This window comes from Mustela lutreola, chromosome 3 (assembly GCF_030435805.1).
Source record: "Mustela lutreola isolate mMusLut2 chromosome 3, mMusLut2.pri, whole genome shotgun sequence".
NCBI classification, from domain to species: Eukaryota; Metazoa; Chordata; class Mammalia; order Carnivora; family Mustelidae; genus Mustela; species Mustela lutreola.
The window spans coordinates 58,662,576-58,669,897 of record NC_081292.1 but is presented as its reverse complement, the minus strand read 5'-3'; the positions used below and the strand labels follow the sequence as shown (position 1 = coordinate 58,669,897).

Below are 7,322 nucleotides of genomic sequence, written 5' to 3'. Positions count from 1 at the left end.
AATGAGAAAACAGATCAAGGACAAAATGATGGATAGTCTTCTCAACCAGGCCACCTTTCAGGATATATTTTCAGGGTAGCATTCTGCACATATAACTGAATTGATTATTCTAGAGCCAGTATTTTTATTTACTGAGTTTGCAGATAAAAATGTAATGAATAATTATATGTCAGGATTGGTAGGAATATCAAGTGTTATTTCACAACTGCCACTATGTATTCTTTTCTGACACAGCCTACAGAGATCCAGGCTTTCTCTGTTTGAGTTGATTCATTTCCTTTCATTGACGAGCTTCTTTCATGATGTGCTGTTCCTGAATCTGGCTGTAGATAGATTTTGATAGATATTTGTGACAAACCATGCATTTTTTTATGAGGATGATGTTAACATGTCTCCTTCAGTTTCTGGTTATAATCTTTGGCTGCTTTTTCTTGTGATGTAAGCATACCCACTTTTTCGGAATCATTAGTATTCCGTGGACGAATGTTCATTTAATCAGGTCCACACATAATATATTTGCTGTTAGAAGTCCCACTTTACTGTAACCCATGTTACATTCTTTTTTTTTTTTTTTTGATAGACTTCCCTGCTTCTATTTTTGTTTGCAGGAAAGATTCAAATAGATTTATCAAAACTAGCAGACACAAACTCTTTCCTAGTGGGAGAGTAATCCACATCAAGCACCATACATACATGATCCACATGGACCAAGAGTGTTCAGTGCATGCATATCAGAAGTATGTAAGTTGTGACATTCATTTGCTGCAGTAAAAATGAAAGCTTCCATAGGGTTCCGACAAATTGTATTTGTTCTTATCTTTAAGATGACCTTTTTCAGAGGAGTAGCTTGTTTCATATCATAAAGCACAGTATTCCTGTCAGAAGCACAACTTCCCAAGAGAAATGTCTCAATTGGGTTTAATTTAACACTATACTGTTGCATCCCCAGTATAAGATTGGTTCTTTGCTCATTCCAAATGTCTCCTTGGTGTCCACATGTGGAAAAAACAGCTTCTTTCCTGTGATGATCAATTCCTGTATTTACTCCCTTTCCTAATATTGTCTGTGGTGGTTAGTTCCTCCTCTTCTCCATAGCCTGGTCCATCTATTTTCCACTACGTCATAGTTTTGTTATTGACAGCAGAAAAAAAAAATCCCACATAAACGAGTACATATTCTTCATACAAAACCCCTCATATGTTTGCATTGTGCAGATACATTTTCATTGGTCAAGTTCCAGATTCTAACCTCTCCATCACATGCTCCAGAAAGGACAGTAGCCAGGCTCTTTGGCTGCTTTGCCAAATGTTGACTTCATCTTGGTGACCATCCGGGGAAGCTAGGAATGATTTTCAAATACCTGTTCCAGTTTGGTAGCATTTAAAGCTCTTACAGATTTTCATAGGACCTTACAAGAACGTGAGGTAGGATCATAGTTTCTTGGAACTGGTGATATAGATGCAAATCTTCTTTGCTTCCTGAAAGTTCTGAATCCTCACTCACTCTGCCAAAGGTTCCTGTAGTTTTCCATTAATCTTTACTATTATCATGGCCGTACTAAAAAGAACCTCAGAAAATCTCCTAGGTTCCAAACAAAAATCCCCCTTGTTTCCACCATACCAGCAACCAATTTCCCTTGGTAATCGGAATTCTTCAGTCTATTCCTTACAGGAATTTATATTATAGTGCCAGTGTAATATAGTTCCTGAAATATACCATTCAGGAGTCATTGGATGAATTGATTTGGGATCCTGAAAGACAGCGTGAGTTTAGATATCTGCTACCACTTTTGAAAGAATTCTACTGGACTCAGCAAAACCTATCCATTAAGTTTGGAATATTCATGTTGTGAAAATGAAACTTGATGAAGGCTTGACCTAACTCAGACTCTCCAGATTTTAGATGTGAATAGGTTAACACTGAAGAGTACAAAATATGGATTATTGTAGCCAAGGGGTTCATATTTTGACAAAGGAAAGGAAATCTTTTGGCTGAGTGAACCTGACCAAATAATACAAAATTGAGTATAGAACACGGATGCTTAAACTGTTCTTAAACTTTGAGAATCTAGTAAAAGCTATAAACACATATTCCAGACATGAGGAAGTATACACATATATGCAAATACAAAATACTTTACAAATACCAGCTGATTAATAGACCCTTTGAATTTCTGTGGTCTCTTAAAGTCCTTAAGTCTTGGCTTAAGAAGTTCTAAGCTACAATCACATTCTCTCTTAAATTTCTGAGGATCTTGAGTTTTCAGTTCTCAAAAAGTGCTAATATATGTACATGCATGATGCACATATAGCATACATATATACATATATCATGTGTATATGTATATCATATATATATAAAATGAAATATATCCTACTAAATATCATGATAGCAAAGTAATGTAGCCTACTTAAGTCAGTTGTCTCAAAAATTGTTACTCTGCACCCCATCAGTAACACATTTTGAGACTATTCTACTACCCAGTTTTCCAGAGGCTAGAAAATTACTCCGTTTGTTTCCCTGTTTACCTCTGTCACACAGTAATAAAATATAAAACAGATTACTTAACACCAAGTGAGTAGTGGTATGATCTTGAACAAGTCATGGATCTTTGTTAGTCACGTCTTCATCTATAAATTTTCTTTGTAATTTGATTTATCTTGTTCGGTGCTAAAATTTTATAATTCTTTAAGTTGATGCTAGAATATAGGATTGTATTTATTGAGTTGTCTTTGATATACAAAGACAATACAAGGATCAGAGGAGGTATGTACATTATGCCTCAACAATATGAAATAGTAAACTGAAATAAGGGAAATTTCTTATGCCCTAATCCCAATTCACAATATGAATGAATGAATGTGCTTCTCTTTAGGAACGTGTATTACCTCTTTAACCCACGACAATGAAGCTATCATGGGGTTGTGTGTGACCTGAGTCCCAGGGTGCTCAGAACAGCATTGGTAATGATGATGACCCTAGGGCCTGATCTGTTTTGTCTTTCATCCTAAATTTGCTAAAGGAATGGGGTGAATAAGGGACTGAAATAGAATGGCTGTGGTTAAATGTGCAGGGGCCTCAAAGACACTGATTAGCCAGGAAAGTAGTAATAATCAGAGTAACCATAATAAAACTATCTCAGGACATGAGTAATAGTGTGCAAAGCTAAAGAGTATCTCTGCCTGCATCTAGGGAGTAGATTTAGAAAACTTGGTTTATTTTATTATTATTATGGATAGAGTGCTTAAAACTAAACTGCTAGGTCCCCAATCCAAGGGGAGGATCCTGGAATAGGAATAGTTTGACATTTGATAACAGGACAAGCTGTTTAAGTGGGAGGCAGCATTGATGGCTTTATAATTTGCTCTTTCATTTATGTGTTTGGCTTCTGCTGCAACCAGCTGGCATGAAGGATCTCTCTGGTGTTTTGAATCAAGAAGGGAATAAAACACACTCGGGCTTCACTACAGATAACCTGAACATTTTGAATTTGGTTCATGGCAAGAGAAATGTGTACTTTGGATTTATTTTTTAATAGTGGTGTTATGTTGGCTGAACTCATCTCCCTTATGACTTGAGAATTTATTTATGCAGTAGAGCCTGGATTTAAGAAAGACAATATATACTTACGGAAGGAAATGTTTATCTCATCTGAAAACAATTGACATCTATGAACAATGGCTGCTCAATGAAAAAATATCTTTTGGCAAGTAATAGAAAATTGTTGAATTTTGGATGCAGGATTAGCAGTGGTGTTTCCTCTTAGCCTTACCTTGATCTGTTTATATGGGATTTGTTACTTGAATTTAGTCATTGTTACACAATTATGAAAAAAATTTTCATAATTTTATGAAATTTTCAAAATTTTATGCTCTTTGTTTTTGAAGTGATCTCTGCTTTTTATTTAATTTTCTAAGAATGTGTGATGCGTAACAAATGTGTGTGTGTGTGTGTATGATCTTAAGAGTACATTTCAATTATTTTTTTTAAAGATTTTATTTAATTATTTGACAGAGAGAGATCACAAGTAGGCAGAGAGGTAGGCAGAGATAGAGGAAGGGAAGCAGGCTCCCTGCTGAGCAGAGAGCCCCATGCGGGACTCAATCCCAGCACCCTGAGATCATGACCTGAGCGGAAGGCAGCGGCTTAACCCACTGAGCCACCCAGGCACCCCATTTCAATTATTTTTATCTGTTAATCACACCTTTTAACTATCACCCAGATCAAGATATACAATAGTATTAGAAGATTCCTTTATACTCTTCTATGATCTGGCTGAACACCATCAATATTATTCTGCTTGGCCAGCTCACTTTGGCTTGGCTCCTTCTACATTCCCAAAGAGGATAGTTGTTATGACTTCTATCACACAGATTGGTTTTGCCTATTGGAGACAGTTATATAAATGTAATCATATAGTATTTTTGTATATGTTTTCTTTCACTCAGTGCTATGTCTGTGAGACTGTCCATATTGTTCCTTATAGAAATAGATTGCTCATACTCATGGTCATGCAATATTCCATTTAGAAGATCAGTATTCTAAAATTATGTAAGTTCTTCTATTCATGGATATTTGGGTTGTTTCCAGTATTTCACTATGTCAAACAATGATATTATTAATTTTTTGACATATCCTTCAGTGAACATATATATTCAAATCTACAATATTCAATAGTGAATTTGTTGTGCTATAAGATATTAGTATATTTTGTTTTAGGAGATACACTGATAGCTCTCCAAAAACATTGTACTTATTCATATTCTTACTGCAGTACTTGCACCCCAGCGTTTCTGGCAAATGTACAGTGGTGTCATTGTGTGTGTGTGTGTGTGTTTATTTTATGTAATTTTTTTGGAAGACTTTAATTTGTTTAGTACAGTATTAGTTTCATGATAAACCAAGAAGAAGGTACAGAGATTTTCCATATGTCCCCTCCCCCCACCCATGCATGGTTTCCCCCATTACCAACATTACCCACCAGTGGTAACTTCATTAGTATGGAAGACCTGCATTGACACATCATAATCACCCAAAGGCCATAGTTTACATTAAGTTTCACTCTTCTTGTTGTACATTCTGTGGATTTGGACAAATGTGTAATGACGTCATTATAATATGATACAGGGCATTTTCACCGCCCTAAAAATCCTTTGTGCTCTATTTATCCTATCCCCTGCCCACAATGATCCCGTTGTCTTTTTACTGTTTCCACATTTTTTTCTGTCCAGAATGTTATGTAGTTGGAATCATAGAATATGTAGCCTTTTCACACTTTCACTTAACAATATTCATTTAAGTTTCCTTGTCTGTTCATGGTTTGATAGCTCATTTCTTGTTAGAACTGAATAATATTCCATTGTTTAGAATCTAGAATTCTATAATTTTCTGTTGTATTCCAGTTTATTAATTCATTCACATACTGAGGGACATATTGGTTGCCTTCAAATTTTGGCAATTCTGGACGAAGTTCCTGTAAACATTTATGTGCAGGATTTTTGTGTGGACATGTTCTCAATTCCCTTGGGTAATTACTAAGGAGAGTGACTGCTGAATCATATGCTAAGAATATGTTAGTTTTGTATGAAGTTACCAAACTGTGTCCTAAAGTGTCTGTACCATTTTGAATTTTCACTAGCAAGGAATAAAAGTTCCCATTGCTCAATATTCTTGACAATGTTTGGTGTTGCCAGTGTTCCAAATTTTGTCCATTCTAATAGCTATGTAGTGACATCTCACTGCTACTTTAATTTGTACTTTTTTGGTGACATGATTTTAGAACATCTTTTCATATGCTTATTTACTCTCTGAATATTTTTTTTAGAGAAGGGTCTGTTTAGATCTTTGGCCCATTTTAAAATCAGTAGTTCATTTTCTTATTATTGGGCTTTAAGAGTTCTTTGTATATTTTAGGGGTGCCTGGGTAGCTCAGTTGGTTAAGTGTCAACTCTTAATTTCATCTCCGGTCATGATCTTGGGGGCCTGAGATCAAGCTCTGTGTTGTCAGGCTTTGTGCTCAGTGGGGATTCTTTCTCCCTCTGCCCTCTACCCCCACTCATGTGGGAGCACTCACTCTCTCTCTCTCTCTCAAATAAATAAATCTTTAAGAATAAAAAAATTCTTTATACAGTTTGGATGTGTCTTTGCAAAATTTTCTCCCAGTCTGTGGACTTGTATTCTTATTCTCTTGACATGGACTTTTCGCAGAAGTTTTAATTCTAATGAAGTCCAGCTTACCGATTATTTCTTTCATGGATTGTGCCTTTGGTGTTATATCTATAAAGCCATCATCATATCTAAGGTCATCTAGGTTTTCTCCTATGTTATCCTCTAGGAGTGTTATAGTTTTGAATATATGATCCAGTTTGAGTTAATTTTTGTGAAGAACATAAAGTCTTTCTGAATTATCTAGGTTCATTTTTTGATGAATCTAGATTCATTATTCATCAACATGTGTATGTCCAGTTGTTCCATAACATGAGAAGACAGTCTTTGATCTATTTTATTACCTTTGCTGCTTTGCCAAAAATCAATTGACCGTGTTTTTGTGGGTCTATTTTTGGTTTTGCTATTTGGTTCCATTGAGCTATCTCTGTTTTTTCACTAATAGTACATTGTCTTGATTCCTGTAGCTTTATAGTAGGTCTCAAATTCAGGTACTGTCAGTCCCCTGACTTTGTTCTTCGATATCACGCTAACTATTCTGGTTCTTTTGCTTCTCCATCTAAACTTTAGAATCAGTTTGTCAATATCCACAAAGTAACCTTGCTGAGATTTGATTGGGATTATACTGAATCTATAGATCAGTTTGGGAAGAACTGATATGTTGATAATATGGAGTCTTCCTATTCATGGACATGGAATACCTTTCCATTTATTTAGTTTTTATTTGATTTCATTTATCAGAAATTTATAGTTTTCCTCTTGTAGACCTTATAAATACTTGTCACAGTGTGGTTTTAATTTACATATCCTCTTTGTGAAATGCCTGTCCAAATGTTTTGCTTACATTTTTCTGTGGGGTCATCTATCTATGTTTCTTGAGTTGTAGATTTTTTTTTATGTAGTCTGTTTATTTTTCCTAAACATTATATGTAATATGTATGTATGTGACTCTCTGTGTGTATAGATACGTATCTGTATATTATATTTTAAACTGTCTTTATGGAATATTTTGATAAATAGGCACAAATTATTAGTGTTATCTTTGGCTAATGATTTTTGTTTCCTCATTCAGAAAGCTATTATTTTGGTCATGAAAACATTCACATATATTATCTCCTACAGCCTGCATTGTTTTGTACTTCACATTTAGTTCTACA

The 7,322-nt window shown here is 35.1% G+C and overlaps 1 pseudogene; it reads right to left on the bottom strand.

The window, feature by feature from the left end:
- Positions 1-211: 211 nt before the first annotated feature.
- LOC131827834 (DDB1- and CUL4-associated factor 13-like) lies at positions 212-6,582 on the bottom strand (annotated as a pseudogene).
- Positions 6,583-7,322: the final 740 nt, after the last annotated feature.